The 17,312-nt window shown below is 40.2% G+C and overlaps 1 protein-coding gene across 4 annotated transcripts in view; it reads left to right on the top strand.

Annotated features, from left to right (window-relative positions):
- Window positions 1–15,446: 15,446 nt before the first annotated feature.
- LOC112414529 (sterile alpha motif domain-containing protein 9-like) overlaps window positions 15,447–17,312 on the top strand; it is a 36,825-nt gene continuing 34,959 nt past the window's right edge. For 3 of the 4 annotated variants that reach the window (XM_024767033.1, XM_024767030.1, XM_024767029.1), the window contains exons 1-2: window positions 15,447–15,618; window positions 16,000–16,067. The gene's annotated coding sequence lies outside the window, so the exon portion shown is untranslated. The remainder of the gene's footprint in view (window positions 15,619–15,999; window positions 16,068–17,312) is intronic. The other variant, XM_024767028.1, reaches the window with a different exon arrangement.

Consider the following 17,312-nt stretch of genomic DNA (forward strand, 5'->3'; position numbering starts at 1 on the left):
AGCACAAGAGAAGGAAAAGACCTACAATAACAAAACCAAAACAATTAAGAAAATGGTAATAGGAACATACATATCAATAATTACCTTAAATATAAATGGATTAAATGCTCCAACCAAAAGACATAGACTGGCTGAATAGATACAAAAACAAAACCCGTATATATGCTGTCTACAAGAGACCCAATCAAATGGGATTTATCCCAGGAATGCAAGGATTCTTCAGTATATGCAAGTCAATCAATGTGATGAACTGTATTAACAAATTGAAGGAGAAAAACCATCTCAATATATCTCAATAAATGCAGAAAAAGCTTTTGACAAAATTCAAAACCCATTTATGATAAAAACCCACCAGAAAGTAGGCAAAGAGAGAACTTACCTCAACATAATAAAGGCCATATGTGAGAAACCCAAAATTTGACAATTTGTATGGTAACATAAAGAACCTGAATAGCCAAAGCAATCTTGAGAACGAAAAGCGGAGCTGGAGGAATTAGGCTCCCAGACTTCAGACAATACTGCAAAGCTACAGTAATCAAGACAGTATGGTACTGGCACAAAAACAGAAATATAGATCAATGGAACAGGATAGAAAGCCCAGAGATAAACCCATGCACATATGATCACCTTATCTTTGATAAAGGAGGCAAGAATATACAGTGGCAAAAAGACAGCCTCTTCAATAAGTAGTGCTGGGAAAACTGGACAGCTACGTGTAAAAGAATGAAATTAGAACACTCCCTAACACCATACACAAAAATAAACTCAAAATGGATTAAAGACCTAAATGTAAGGCCAGACACTATAAAACTCTTAGAGGAAAACATAGGCAGAACACTCTATGACATAAATCACAGCAAGATCCTTTTTGACCCACCTCCTAGAGGAATGGAAATAAAAACAAAACTAAACAAATGGGACCTAATGAAACTTCAAAGCTTTTGCACAACAAAGGAAACCAAAACAAGACAAAAAGACAGCCCTCAGAATGGGAGAAAATATTTGCAAACGAAGCAACTGACAAAGAATTAATCTCCAAAATTTACAAGCAGCTCATGCAGCTCAATATCAGAAAAACAAACAACCCAATCCAAAAATGGGCAGAAGACCTAAATAAACATTTCTCCAAAGATATACATATTGCCAACAAACACATGAAAGAATGCTCAACATCATTAATCATTAGAGAAATGCAAATCAAAACTACAATGCGATATCATCTCACACCAGTCAGAATGGCCATCATCAAAAAATCTACAAACAATAAATGATGGAGAGGGTGTGGAGAAAAGGGAATCCTCTTCCACTGTTGGTGGGAATGTAAATTGATACAGCCACTATGGAGAACAGTATGGAGGTTCCTTAAAAAACTAAAAATAGGGGGCTTCCCTGGTGGCGCAGTGGTTGAGGGTCTGCCTACCGATGCAGGGGACGTGGATTCGTGCCCCAGTACGGGAGGATCCCACATGCTGTGGGGTGGCTGGGCCCATGGGACATGGCTGCTGAGCCAGCGCATCCGGAGCCTGCGCATCCGGGGCCTGTGCGTCCAGAGCCTGTGCTCCGCAACGGGAGAGGCCACGGCAGTGAGAGGCCTGCATACCGCAAAAAAACAAACAAACAAACAAAAAAACTAAAAATAGAACTACCATATAACCCAGCAATCCCACTACTGGGCATATACCCTGAGAAAACCATAACACAAAAAGCGTCATGTACCACAATGTTCATTGTGGCAATATTTACAATAGCCAGGACATGGATGCAACCTAAGTGTCCATCAACAGATGAATGGATAAAGAAGATGTGGCACATATGTACAATGGAATATTACTCAGCCATAACAAGAAGCAAAATTGAGTTATTTGTAGTGTGGTAGATGGACCTAGAGTCTGTCATACAGAGTGAAGTAAGTCAGAAAGAGAAAAACAAATACCGTGTGCTAACACATATATATGGAATGAAAAAAATATATATATGGTCATGAAGAACCTAGGGGCAAGACAGGAATAAAGATGCAGACCTACTACAGAATGGACTTGAGAACATGGGAAGGGGGAAGGGTAAGCTGGGACAAAGTGAGAGGGTGGTAGTTTATATATGGACATATATACACTACCAAATGTAAAATAGATAGCTAGTGCGAAGTAGTCGCCTGGCACAGGTGATCAGCTTGGTGCTTTGTGACCAGCTAGAAGGGTGGGATAAGGAGGGTGTGAGGGAGGGCGACGCAAGAGGGAAGAGATATGGGGACATATGTATATGTATAACTGATTCACTTTGTTATAAAGCAGAAACTAACACACCATTGTAAAGCAATCATACTCCAATAAAAACGTAAAATAAAATAAAATAAAGTCTATTTTATCTGATATGAGTATTGCTACTCCAGCTCTCTGTTGATTTCCATTTGCACGTAATATCTTTTTCCATCTCTTCACTTTCAGTCTGTATGTGTCTCTAGGTCTGAGCTGGGTCTCTTGTAGACAGCATATATATGGGTCTTTTTTTGTATCCATTCAGCCAGCCTGTGTCTTTTGATTGGGGCATTTAATCCACTTACATTCAAGGTTATTATCGATATGTATGTTCCTATTACCATTTTCTTAATTGTTTTGGGTTTGTTTTTGTGGGCGTTTTTCTTCTCTTGTGTTTCCTGCCTAGAGAAGTCCCTTTAGCATTTGTTGTAAAGCTGGTTTTGTTGTGTTGAATTCTCTTAGCTTTTGCTTGTCTGAAAAGCTTTTGACTTCTCCAAGGAATCTGCGTGAGGTCCTTGCTGGGAACAGTAATCTTGGTTGTAGGTTTTTCTCTTTCATCACTTTAAGTATACCCTGCCAGTCCCTTCTGGCCTGCAGAGTTTCCACTGAAAACTTCGCTAATAACCTTATGGGGATTCCTTTGTATGTTATTTTTTGTTTTTCCCTTGTTGCTTTTAATATGTTTTCTTTGAATTTAGTTCTTGTTAGTTTGATTAATATGTGTCCTGGTGTATTTTTCCTAGGGTTTATCCTGTATGGGACCCTTTACTTCCTGGATTTGGGTGAATATTTCCTTCCCCATGTTAGGGAAGTTTTCCACTATAATCTCTTCAAATATTTTCTCAGACCCTTTCTTTTTCTCTTCTTCTTCTAGGACCCCTATAATTTGAATGTTGGTGCATTTAGTGTTGTCCCAGAGGTCTCTGATATTGTCTTCAATTCATTTCATTCTTTTTTCTTTGTTCTGCTCCTCGGCAGTTATTTCCTCCATTCTGTCTTCCGGTTCACTTATTTTGAATTGTGAAAGAGAAAATCCCACTTAGTGGGATTGTGTTCCTGTCTTACTGGTTGTTTGGCCTGAGGCTTCCAACACTGGAGTTTGTAGGCTATTGGCTAGAGCTGGGTCTTGGTGCTGAGATGAGGACCTCTGTGAGACCTCACTCCGATGAATATTCTCTGGGGTCTGAGGTTCTCTGATAGTCCAGTGGTTCAGACTTGGGGCTCCCACCACAGGAGTTTCCGCCCAACCCCGGGCTCTCAAATCAAGATCCTGCAGGCCGAGTGGGGTGGCCAAAAAAAAAAAAAAGAACAATAACAAAGTAAAAAATAAAATTAGACTAGCAAACTAACAGATGTGTTAGAAAGAACATAAAAATAAAAATAGAGATGAATCAACAACCAGAAAGTACATCAGTACCACAATAGTAAAAAAGAGGAGGAGGGAAAAGAAAAAAAAAGGGTGGGGGGAGGGAGAGGCCTTGGCCATGGTGGGCAGGCCTAAGCCAGGGCGAGGTTTGGACAGTGGGGCGGGGGGGTGCGATCCAATGCTTAGGACCCACAGGGCTGGAAAAGGCCCTGGGAGATGTGGGAGCTGGGGCTTAGGCTCAAGGAACAGAAGGGGCCCATGTGTGCCCCCACCCCTGGTCTCAGAGTGCAGATGACATCACCTGGGAGCCCAGCAGGCTTCCTGGGCTAGAGTGGGTGAGGCAAATGCCTTCCTCTCCTCTCTTGCTCCTCCGGTCTGGGAGGACCCCTCCCACCTGCCTTTCCTGATCTCCCCAGCCTCCCTCCCATGCCTCCAAGGATCCATGCAACCTGGAGAGGGCTTTGGAGGGCAGGGGACCAGCCTGGGAGCTCAGCAGGCTCTGTGGGTCAGAGTGGGTGGGGCAGTCACCCTCTCCTCCTCTCCTGCTCCTCTGGATGGCTCCTCCCACCTGTCTCTCCTGATCTCCCCAGCCTCCCTCATATGCCCCCCAGGTCCCATGCAGCCTGCACGGGGCTTTGGAGTGGGGGTACTGGCTTGGGAGTTCAGCAGACTCCCTGGACCGAGTGGGCCAGGAGATCACCCTCCTCTCCTCTCCCACTCTTCCCAGAGAGTCCCTCCTGCCTGCCTCTCCTGATCTCCCTGGCCTCAGGGGCACCGATCCTCTCTGGCTTCCACTTCCCCTCCCCCCTCAGCCCCCCATGTCCTACCAGTTCACTTTGGGGTTCCTCCCATCTTCAGTGTCAGAGTCCCCCACCAGCAGCTGGCAGGTGCCCCAGTTGTGGGGAGATGCTAACTCCACATCTTCCCATACCGCCATCTTGCGTGTGCTTCCCTTGTTGCATTTAATGATTTTTCTTTGTCTTTAATTTTTGTCAATTTGATTACTATGTGTCTTGGCATATTTCTCCTTGGGTTTATCCTGCCTGGGACTCTGCACTTCCTGGACTTGGGTTGCTATTTCCTTTCCCATGTTAGGGAAGTTTTTGACTATAATCTCTTCAAATGTTTTCTCGGGTCCTTTCTCTCTTCTCCTTCTGGGACCCCTGTAATGCGAATGTTGGTTCATTTAATATTGTTTCAGAGGTCTCTTAGGCTGTCTTCATTTCTTTTCATTCTTTTTTCTTTATTCTGTTCCATGGCAGTGAATTCCACTATTCTGTCTTCCAGGTCGCTTATCTGTTCTTCTGCCTCAGTTATTCTGCTATTGATTCCTTCTAGTTCATTTTTCATTTCAGTTATTGTATTGTTCATCTCTGTTTATTTGTTCTTTAATTCTTCTAGGTATTTGCTAAACATTTCTTGCATCTTCTCGATCTTTGCCTCCATTCTTTTTCCAAGGTCCTGGATCATCTTCACTATCATTATTCTGAATTCTTTTTCTGGAAGGTTGCCTATCTCCACTTCATTTAATTGTTTTTCTGGTGTTTTATCTTGTTCCTTCTTCTAGTACATAGTCCTCTGCTTTTCATTTTGTCTATCTTTCTGTGATTGTGGTTTTTGTTCCACAGGCTACAGGATTGTAGTTATTATTGCTTCTGCTATCTGCCCTCTGGTGGATGACGCTATCTAAGAGGCTTGTGCAAGGTTCCTGATGGGAGAGACTGGTGGTGAGTAGAGCTGGGTGTTACTCTGGTGGGCAGAGCTCAGTAAAACTTTAATCTGCTTGTCTGCTGATGGGTGGGGCTGGGTTCCCTCTGTTGGTTTTTTGGCCTGAGGTGACCCAGCACTGGAGGCTACAGGCTCTTTGGTGGAGCTAATGGTGGACTCCAGGAGGGCTCATGCCAAGGAGTACTTCCTAGAACTTCTACTGCCAGTGTCCTTGTCCCCGTGGTGAGCCACAGCCAGCCCCCACCTCTGCAGGAGACCCTCCAACACTAGCAGGTAGGTCTGGTTCAGTCACCTATGGGGTCACTGCTCCTTCCTCTGGGTCCTGATGAGCACACTGCTTTGTGTATGCCCTCCAAGAGTGTAGTCTCTGTTTCCCCCAGCTCTGTCAAAGTCCTGCAATCAAATCCCACTAGCCTTCAAAGTCTGATTCTCTGGGAATTCCTCCTCCTGTTGCCGGACCCCCAGGTTGGGAAGCCTGACATGGGGCTCAGAACCTTCACTCCAGTGGGTGGACTTCTCTGGTATAATTGTTCTCCAGTCTGTGAGTCGCCCACCCAGCAGTTATGGGATTTGATTTTATTGTGATTGCACCCCTCTTGCCATCTCATTATGGCTTCTCCTTTTTCTTTGGATATGGGGTATTTTTTTTGGTGAGTTCCAGTGTCTTCCTGTCGATGATTGTTCAACAGTTAGTTGTGATGTTAGTTCAACAGTTAGCTCTCGCAAGAGGAAGTGAGCACACGTCCTTCTACTCTGCCATCTTGAACCAATCTCCCTATCTTTTCTTATTTAACTTCTACATTTTTCATAATTTCTTGTATTTGTGGATATTATCTCTTCATTTCTCTTTGATAATCCTAAACAGGCTTATCAAAATTCTAATTATTTTTGTTTGGAATGTATGTATAGTTAATTTTGTTGTCCGTCTCTTTGACATTAGCTGCTTTCTGTGTTTTGGAATCTTGGTTTGTGAATTCATTTTAAGTGAACTCGTTCCCTCTCTCTCTCTCTGTCTCCCTCTATCTCTTTCTTCTCCAGCTTATCATTACCACTTTGGCAAACTTGCAGTTGCTTCCACCTGGCATCCAGAATCCCACTGTGGTGATAAAGTTGTCACTGATGGAGTCCTGGGCCAGTTGTGTTGGCTCAGTTCCTGGTTGGTTTCTGGTTATGAGGCGATATCTGTGTTCTCCCAGTTCCCTGAGTAGGCTCAGCTTCACATAGAGTCTGATCCCATCCCTGCCTTATGTGCTGTGGCTGTGCAATTACCTTGTGGCCTTTTCTTTCTGTGTGGGTGATTCTCAGTGTTAGCTAGAGAGTGGCCCATGGGATTTCCTCATAGCTCCCTGGTGGGAGTGATCTTGAAGAGTGGGCAATATAAACTGATCCCCCAACATCACCTCTTATTTATCAGGTCACCTCTTGGTGCTGGCACAGTGGAACCCTTTGCCAGCTCACTTCACAACGCTTGAAATTACAATCCCTTGGGGGCCAGAGCCTATTCCTTCCTGGCTATCAGCCCTCATGCCCTGGGCTCTACTCCTACTATCCCAGGGAGTAGGAGGGAGCTTCTCCCTGCCCTTCACTCTCTCTCCTGAGATTGTCTCAGGAGATACTTTCCTCCAAACCCTTCTCTACCTTCTCCCATCCAACTCCTAGATATCCTTGATTCCAGAGAAGGGTAATTTTTAAAAAATGATTTGACCTGATGCCATCTAATTTTAAATTCTCAATAGTCTGCACTGTCCTTTGAAGCCTGACACAGGAAAATTGAACTTTTTTGAACATTGAAGCTAAAATGAGTAGTACCTTTTGGTTGCTGGGTTCTAATAGTCACCGCCCTCAACATATGCTCCAGGGAAAATAGTGATAATGGATCCCCTTTCCTCCAAAAATCATGATTTGGCGGGGAAACATCCTTGGTAAGGAAGAAAAGTACAGTAGATCATTTTATTTTTCCAGTTATTTGTTTCTACATAGCTTAGCTTGCCATTTAAATAAAACATGCACAGAAACTCACATGAAAAGTTTGATACATGCCATGTTTAAAACTGTCATGTTTTCTGAGAGGGTATTAATACATTTATTTATTACATTTAAATCGTTGAGTCATCTGCAATTTAACTTAATGTAAGGAGATTTAAGTGATCTAATTTTATTTGGTCCTATATCAGGAAGCATGTTATGTAATGGACACCATATGGAAGGGGTACTATTAGCATAATTCTCTTAATCAAGTTAAGCCCAGAAACATTAATTCCAAGAGAGACCATCCCCATCTACCCTGAGATAGATTCCATAGTTATTGTATTTCAAGTATATATACATATTTTTTTTCAGAGTATTAGGTCACCTTTTAAGTGCCTTTTTTTTCACTTGACTCTTCATCAACTGTTCTCATTCTCTTCGTAGACAAAGAGAGAAAAAGAGGTGAAACCTATAGATTATAATTACTGATCTGAACTGTGTGTAAAAGATAGACTTAACAGAAGCTCTCTGTGTACCATACTTTCCAGTGTGTAATGCCTTCCATGGATCTTACCTATTACTTTCCTTTTTCGGCTTTCATTGCTAGAGATATTTCACTGAAGTAAAAATCTGATTTTTCTGCCATCTCTTTACTCTCTGGTTAGGGTAAGGATGAAGACATTGAGATGATAGGAAAGGGCTTTTTCTGCATCATTCCTCTTGGTTGCCTGCTGACCTATTTGGTTCTCCATAGGCTAATGAAATTTTCCAGATTTATTTTACTCATTCTTCCCTCATTTTGAATTTTAAAAGTAGATGCCACATGTAAATTCTTTTATTATTGTCTCTTTCTCTTCATGATTAACACTTTAAGTTTATGGAATAAGCTTGTACCATTTCCTTTGTCTGTATGTGGTTAGAGATTTTTCCTCTGATTTTTATTTTCTCTTACTCATTTTATTAAGCTTTGAAAAAGGAAAATTCTTTAATTTGGTTTAAAACTTCTATACACAAAATTTTAAAAGTCCAAAATAGCCAAGACAATTAAAAAAACATACACAAGCTAACAGGACTTTCCTTACCTGCCATCAACACATAAAGTTGTCATAATAAAGTCAGTATGATTTTCATGCAGGGGTAGTCAATATACAATTGAACAAACTATGAAGCCCGGAGATAGGCCTACAAATATTTTGATACTTGAAATATGGTATGATTTTGCAGGTCAGTAGGAAAGGGATGGATTTTTAAAGATACGGTGCTGGGAAATTTTGTTAGCCACGTGGAAGTGAACCCCTTACTTCATGCCCAGTAGAAGGCAAAACTAGAAAGCATTTACAAAATAACATGGGAAAATATTTTATGACCTCAAAGTAAGGAAGATGTTCTAAATAAGACACAAAAAGCATAAGCCACAGTAAAAGACTCATAAATTTAACCACATTGCAATTAAGAACTTCTGTTTATCATCACAAAGTAAGTGAAAAGAGAAACTAAAAGCTAGAATTAAAATTTCAACACATATAGTGAATAAAGGATTAGGATTTAAAACATCTGAAAACAAAAAAAACAAAACAAAATATGACCAAACTGATTTTAAAATGTGCAAAGAACAGGAATTAAGAGGAAGCATAAATAGCCCCAAACATATGAAAAGATTTTCAGCCTATTAGTAATGAGGGAAATGGAAATTAAAATCACAGCAAAATGCAGTTTCACACCCACTTGAATGACAAAAGTTAGAAAGTCTCATAATACCAAGAATTATCAAGGACGTAGAGTAAGGAGAACTCTTAATCCACTACTAATAGGAATGTAAACTGGTACAACTTTGAGAAACACTTGAGTATTATTTAGGAATGTTGATCGCGTGCATCAACCAGGATTCCCCTCCAGGCAATATTTTCTAGAATAGCTCTTGTTCATGTTTATCAGAAGACATGCACAAGAATGTTCAAAACTACATTATTCTACCTTAATATTCATCAACAGAAGCATGGATATGTCAATATGACAAAGTCAAACAATAGAATATTAAATAGCAATGAAAAAAATTAACTACAGTTACATCAATGTGGATGAATCTCAGAAGAAATGCTGAGTGCATGAATACATACAATCCAGTTCCAGTAGACAAAACTAAGCAGTATATTGTATGTGGATATTTTTATGGGTGGTAAAATCTCCAAAGAAAATCCAGGAATTCTAAACCTCAACCTATTTGCATACTGATGCGAAAGATGCCATTTAAAGTGAGAAATTTTAATTTGGAGTTAAGTCCCTGAGAGTGAAGGAGAGAATGCACTTCAGTTTACTTCTTTCTTTTATTGGGGATTATGAGTGTTATTATACAGGTGATAATTGTATGATTCCTTTTTTATTTTTAATAATCACCAACTTGTAACCCACCAATCAAAAACTTATAGATTGATAGGAAATGCAAGGACAACACTTTAATGAACAGTTGGGTAAGATATTGAATCACCCTCCAGTATTTCAGTGTATATTTCAACAAACAAGGAAATTCTAGCCACAGTATAAGGAAAGCTAATCACAACACAACCATCCAAATCAAGATGGTTAACTTAAGATGGACACTTTTATTTTTTTTGGTTTGGTTATATTTTATTTCTTAAAAGAAAAATCTGAAGCAAATAATGCAAAATGTGCAGATTTAACAAAGCTGGATTGTATTCGCTGTTGGTTATATAATTTCTGAACACTTGACACATTTATTTTCTTTTGAATGCATTCCTTTTATTTTTTTTCATTTTATTTTATTTTATTTATTTTTATACAGCAGGTTCTTTTTTTTTTTTTTTTTTTGGTACCCGGGCCTCTCACCACTGTGGCCTCTCCTGTTGACTGCATCGGCAGGCGGACTCTCAACCACTGCACCACCAGGGAAGCCCAATACAGCAGGTTCTTATTAGTCATCCATTTTATACACATCAGTGTATACATGTCAATCCCAATCTCCCAATTCATCCCACCACCACCACCACTGCCGCCCTCCCCACTTTCCCACCTTGGTGTCCATACATTTGTCCTCTACATCTGTGTCTCTATTTCTGCCTTGCAAACTGGTTCATCTGTACCATTTTTCTAGATTCCACATATATGCGTTAATACATGATATTTTTTTTTCTCTTTCTGACTTACTTCACTCTGTATGACAGTCTCTGGATCGATCCACGACTCTACAAATGACCCAATTTTGTTCCTTTTTAGTGGCTGAGTAATATTCCATTGTATAATAACTTAGATATTAATGTTGCTTGCGTTCATCTAATCCTCACACTTCATTCAGGTTTCACCAATTGTCTCAACAATGTCTTTTATAACAAAAAGACCCAGTTTGGAAGCACATGTTGCACTTAATCTCCTCCAGTCTGGAACATTTCCTTAACCTTTCCATGATATTTATGACCTTGACACTTTTTAAGATGACAGGCCAGTTATTTTGCAGAATATCCCTCAATTTAGGTTTGTATGATGTTCCAAGATTCTTAGATTTAAGCTATGCATCTTGGCAGGAATATCACAGGAGTGATGCTATGTACTCATTCCATCCCATTAGGTGGTACATTATTCTCATTTGTCCCATATTGATGTTGTTCACCTCAGTGACTTGAAAATACCACTGAAAAAAGAGCATACAGGCCAGACTTCTCCACTGTAAAGTTGTCTTTCCCCATTTGTCATTGGTGAAGAGGTAATTTGAAACTTTGTAAATACACTATTTCTTGCCAATTTTCCATCTATTCATTTATTTATCTGTATGGACTCGTGGTTTTCCATTTCATTCAGTGAATTATCTGATTATTCAGTGGATAATCTGTTACTACACTATTTATTTTGATGCTCCAATTGTCCTAGATTTGACTAGTAGGAGCTTATACAAGTTGACTAGACCTTTTAATGTTGTCCATATCTTTCTTTGACTTCTTCCTTGCTTTCTGAACAAAAGATGTTCCAAGCTTATCTAATACTTTCTCTGTCCCATCTCTGGAATCAGCTGTCTTTCCAAGGGGCCCTGGTTCTTCAAAGAGAAAAATGGCATTTAGAAGACACCATCTGAATTCTAGTTTTGTTCATTGCTATTGTGGTGTCTCTACTCCCTCTCAATCAGCAAGCCTAGACAATATATTCACAGCTATATTTATTTCTGTACCTAAATATATTAAAAAACCATGAGTTCACACATGTAACCATGAGTTACTCTCTTCTCATATTTGTAAGCCACTTCTCCAACAGTGAGAAATATGGCTTTCATTTCCTTATATATTTCCTTATTTGAGCAGTCCCTCTGTGTAATCTTCTATCTCAATGCCCAGCAGTCCCCTGCCCATCACAGGTGTGTTCCTCTCTTAACTCAGATCTGACTCTTGACCAAAGTGGCCTTTAACGATCCCCTAAGCTTTACTAAACTTTGGACAGGCATCTTCTAGATTATAGGTCCCTGACTAAAGGCCTCCCTTTCCTTAGAGCATTTACTTTAGAAAATTTGTAATTACAAATTTTTTCTCTGTCCCTTTAAAATGTACGTAAATCTCGGGACTTCCCTTGTGGTCCAGTGGCTAAGACTCCACACTCCCAATGCAGAGGGCCCAATTCGATCCCTGGTCAGTGAACCAGATCCCACATGCCACAACTAAAGATCCCACATGCTGCAACTAAAGAATATCCCGTGTGCCACAACTAAAACCCGGTGCAGCTAAATAAATATAATTTTTTTTTAATGTTAAAATGTATGTAAATCTTCTCCCACCCTGTTGCCAGTTTTATAACCCAGGATTGTCTTTCTCAAGCACCAGGGAACCGGGTATTTGAAATGTAAACACCAAAGAAGATAGCACCCCTGTCTCCCAGTATCAGTAGGAGGGTGGAAACCTGACTTGGATGCACATCAACTAGCAAACCCAGGTGGCCTAATCACAGAGAAAAACGTTTGCAAACTGAGGAGCAATCCATGCGCTTGACACACCCCACTGACCTGATAGTACTCCAGTTCTTTTCCACTAGTTCATTCCAGGGCTTAAAAACCTTCCCGGGCTTTCCTGGTGGTGCAGTAGTTGAGAGTCCGCCTGCCGATGCAGGGGACACGGGTTCATGCCCCGGTCTGGGAAGATCCCATATGCCGCGGAGCGGCTGGGCCCGTGAGCCATGGCCGCTGAGCCTGCGCGTCCGGAGCCTGTGCTCCGCAACGGGAGAGGTCACAACAGTGAGAGGCCCGCGTACCCAAAAAAAAAACAAACAAACATTCCCATGTTTTACTTCAGCTGAGTTGAGTTCAGTCTATCTCCCCTCTATTACCATAGTCTTGAATAAAGTTTTCCTTGCCTGTTTAACTTTGCTCAGTGCAATTTTTGACATTCTTCATTTTAGGATCTTCTCCCAGAAGAACATTGTCTTTTCTGCTTGACCTCTGATATCCCACACCAGGCCAACTCTCCATTTAGACACTTTGCTCCCTGTGCTTGGGCTCTGACACCCACATCAGGCTGCCCCTGTACACCCTCCACGCCTCCTTCAGGCTCTTATTCCCAGCACTGGCTCACTCTTGCAGATGGATACTCCCTTCACACTGTCCAGGTTCTGACTCCTCACCCCAGGTCACCTCTCTGAAGGGCCACCTTCCTGGGCCCTGACTTCCCCACTCTCCCACCACAGACACCTACCTTTCTCTGCATATGTAATGATTTTAGGACGTAATTGTTTGAAAATGGAAGAGAAATAAAAAGGTAAGGGGAAGAGGAAGAGTTCATTTTATTCCAGACATTCTTGCCCTGTCTACATATTAGAACTGCTTAGGAAGCTTTTAAAAATTTATTGATATTTGGCCCTATCCCTAGAGATATATGATTGCCCAATAGCAGTCCTGGGCATCATCTGCCTTTTTATTTAAGTGTTTCTTTTTTTTTTTTTTTTTTGGTTGCGCCAGGTCTTAGTTGCAGCTGGCGGGCTCCTTAGTTGCGGCAGGAAGGCTCCTTAGTTATGGCATGTGAACTCTTAGTTTCGGCATGCATGTGGGATTTAGTTCCCTGACCGGGGATGGAACCCAGGCCCCCTGCATTGGGAGCGCAGAGTTTTAACCACTGTGCCACCAGGGAAGTCCCATCATCTGCTTTTTCTGAAAACTCCCCAGATGGTGTTATTGTGGAGTCTGAGTTGAGAACTGCTCTATTAGGTACAGAGAGGAGAGGAATGTAGGGGTGCACGTGGGTTTAGGGATCCGGAGAATGGAGCATGTGAGAAAGCCCACCTGATACCTTCAATTTTGTTCATTAGGTAGGAAGAGTTGTCATCAGGTGAGAGTGATGGAGGTCAAAATTTTCGGGGGGTGGGAAGTGGAGAATCTAGGAAACTGCTTATTGAGAGAGGGAGACAAACTGAAATAAGAACGAAAGACTCTGAAAAATGATGAATTTGACAAAAACTGTAGCAAGAGTCTTACTGGCGTGAATTGTTCATCTTTAGAATGTTGTAGTACACAGGAGCGTGCACATTCTGAAGACCCACGCCTCACTTGGCTTTTAGAACAGCCAGCCAGTTTGGTAAAACAACTGGGAGTATCAGTAGACATTACAGCACCTCTAACAGCTATAAAAATTATCTTCATTTAATAATGAAAAAGTGTTCAAAACATTCTTAGAGAATTTTGTTTCTTAACGAGCTAACCAAGATTGTGTGTGTGTGTGTGATTCAGATTTTATTGCTTATTAATTATATCATTCCATACAATTTTAAGTAAACAGACTGAGAAAATAAACTGGGAGTATTAAACAGCTGATGGCAATATTGATGAGAATGTTCAAGTGTTTTACATAAGGTAGTAGGAGGCACCACTGTCACTATCACTCCCCCAAAATTTGTGCATTTCATATAAATGAGTAAAAATAATTCTTTGGCATTTAACTAGCATTATTCTTTGTAATCTATGCACCACGATACACCTGAACAATTTCAGAACTTCAAAGCAGAACAAAGCATTTTCTTCCACCAGCAGATTCTTTAAAAAAAAAAATTAACAAAAACTGTACACACAACCCCAAAACAAAAGTTGGCATATTCCAGTGGTCCTGAATTTTGATGTTCATATCATATTAATTCAAGAAATAAAACGTAATTCAGCTTTTACCAGGCACTGTTCACTACCTATTTGAAGTTATGTGTTTCAAGGTTTGGTAAAATTTCCCAAATATTAAATTTATATATTTTTTAATGTATGAATAGAAGAAACTACAGTGGAAGATAGAGATTGCATTTGGATAATATAGTTCTCCCCACTTCTTTCCATATTCTGTATTTCTTAAGTTTGAAAATGAATTTTAGTCATGTTCATAATGAAAAAACTAATGTTTTAATTTTCAAAAAATAATGAAATTAATGACGACCCAGCACACAGAAGTATTAGTTTGCTGGAGCTGCCATAATAAAGTACCACAGACTAGGTGGCTGAAAAATCAGAAATTTATTTGCTTACAGAGGCTAGAAGTCCAAGATCAAGGATTTGGCAGAGTTGGTTTCTTTTGAGGCCTTCTTCTTGATTTATAGATGGCTGTCTTCTCCCTGTGTCTTCACCCAGTCTTGTGTGTGTGTGTGTGTGTGTGTGTGTGTGTGTGAAAGAGAGAGAGAGAGAGAGCATGCAAGCACCAATCTCTTCTTACGAGGAAACTAGTCATATCTGGATTAGGGTCCACCCTAGTGACCTCATTTTAACTTAATTAACTCTTTAAAGACATTATCTCCAAATACAGCCACATTCTGAGATACCAAGGGTTAGGGCTTCAACATGTGAATTTGGGGGCAGGGTGCAATTCAGTCCATAACAGGCACTTGGATCACACTGAGTTTTTAATATTTTCCCAGTGTTTTTTTCTATAGGTGTTTTTTCACCTTGATTTCTTAACTCTTATAACTTGAAACTCTGGTGAATAGTTTCTCAGCAATGGTTCAACTTTATTGGTAATTTTTTGTGATGTTAATCTGTTAATATTTTATAACCATTAAAATATATTTACATATATTATAAATATATTTAATATTTTATAAACCTAGATAAATACATTCTGAAGCAAAACTGAAACTGTTCGCATTTCTACTTCCTCATTCTGCATCAGCACAGGGGCAGGGCATCAGGAGACCAGAAAACTTCACAACTTAAAGGCTTATTTTTTAAAAAGGATCCTTACAATCATACATCTCCTACCCATTAGAAGAGGAATAAGAAAGCAAAGATTAAAAACCAACTATTTCAAGTTTCCGACATAAGAAGAGGAAGTTTTCAGAAAAATCCGGGTAAGTTTCTGAATCATTACGCTTTTATTTTTTATGCTTATGAGGAGACAGCTATTTTCATAAACTCCAGCTGTACTTCTTTTTATAATAAATCATGTGTTTGTGCATAAGCCAATTACTTGTAAAACTAATGAAAGTAATTAGAAATTTCAATGGGTTAAATACACATCAGTATATCTAACTGAAGCTAACTTTGTAAATGCTCTTCTGCAAAGAAATGGATCATTAAGTATATACATAAGGTGGCGAGAGTGTTTCTGGTCATGTAGGGCAGTGGGAAAAACGATACAGAAACAATGCAAAGAAGTTCAGGAAGTTAAGCATAAAAGATTGTAAAGGAACCTGTGGTTGTGTGCAATTATGCAAAATTCTGTCTTCCAGAACTTGAGATGTTACTAGAAGTTTTACATGTAATCAAAGATAATGTCCTCCAGAGGCTATTTTTCAATGTAAGTGCTTCCTTAACATCCATGTCATACAGCAATCTGGTTTAAAAATTAAAATAAAAACTTATCCTCAGGAAAATAAAACCTAACTTGGCTTATGTGTGGTTTCAGTTCATCAGACCATCAGAGGAGTGTGTGTGTAGCCTTCCTGGGCAAGAGCCAGGATTCTGAATTGTCTCTCCCCACTATCAGCTCTAAGTCCTGTGGAGCAGAACAACTCCTCAGGGCATGGATATCTGGGGTGCTACTGAGGATGCCCCTGAGATGAGGGTGGGTGGACTTACCCCTAAGAGTACTTGTCCCTAAGAGCTCTGCTGATTTGTTACTTCTTGTTTAATACCTCAAGAGAGAAAACTGGAGGAGTCACTTGAGAATGGCATCCTATAGCTCCTTTGCCAATAATTAGTTACTACTAATAAGAAGATTTGTGTTCGTGATTATTTCAAAACAGGAAGATGAGGGCCCTTAGGAAGCCAAGAGTTATATCAAGGCATTCTCAAAATTTGTCCAACCCAGTCATTTTAATCTTTATTTATCTCCAATAATATATATACATATGCTCTTAAAATTAATAAAGTATAAACTAGTTTAAAAGCATTCCTGATAGGACTTCCCTGGCAGTGCAGTGGTTAAGAATCTCCTGCCAATTCAAGGGACATGAGTTCGATTCCTGGTCCGGGAAGATCCCACATGCCGTGGAGCAACTAAACCCATGTGCCACAACTACTGAGCCTGTGCTCTAGAGCCCGCGAGCCACAACTACTGAGCCCACGTGCCACACCTACTGAAGCCCGTGCACCAAGAGCCCGTGCTCCACAACAAGAGAAGCCACTGCAATGAGAAGCCCACGCACAGCAGCAAAGACCCAACACAGTCCAAAATAAATAAATAGATAAATAAATATATTTTAAAAAGCATTACTGATAGAATATGTTCAAATCTTTATATGTTCACAACAGCTATCATGTGGGGAGAGGGGAGTTGAGCAACTCTTGACATTATAATCAGTCCAAGGATATTATTGAAGTTTAGTATATAATATTGAGACCAGGTATTCCTGATGTTTCCATTTAACAGAAGAAAAGACTCCATACTTGAGGAATAAATGTCAGTGACCTTATTTGAGAAGAATATTTCTATTTCCCTGGTATCTATTGGCAGAATCAGAACAAAACGAAGTAACAGAAAACTGTCACCTGTCAGATGGCACAAAGTTCCCTTTGCAACATCCCCTACGTTAGACACAGC

Source organism: Neophocaena asiaeorientalis, unplaced genomic scaffold, assembly GCF_003031525.2.
Source record: "Neophocaena asiaeorientalis asiaeorientalis breed wild unplaced genomic scaffold, Neophocaena_asiaeorientalis_V1.1 scaffold70, whole genome shotgun sequence".
In the NCBI taxonomy this organism is placed as follows: domain Eukaryota; kingdom Metazoa; phylum Chordata; class Mammalia; order Artiodactyla; family Phocoenidae; genus Neophocaena; species Neophocaena asiaeorientalis.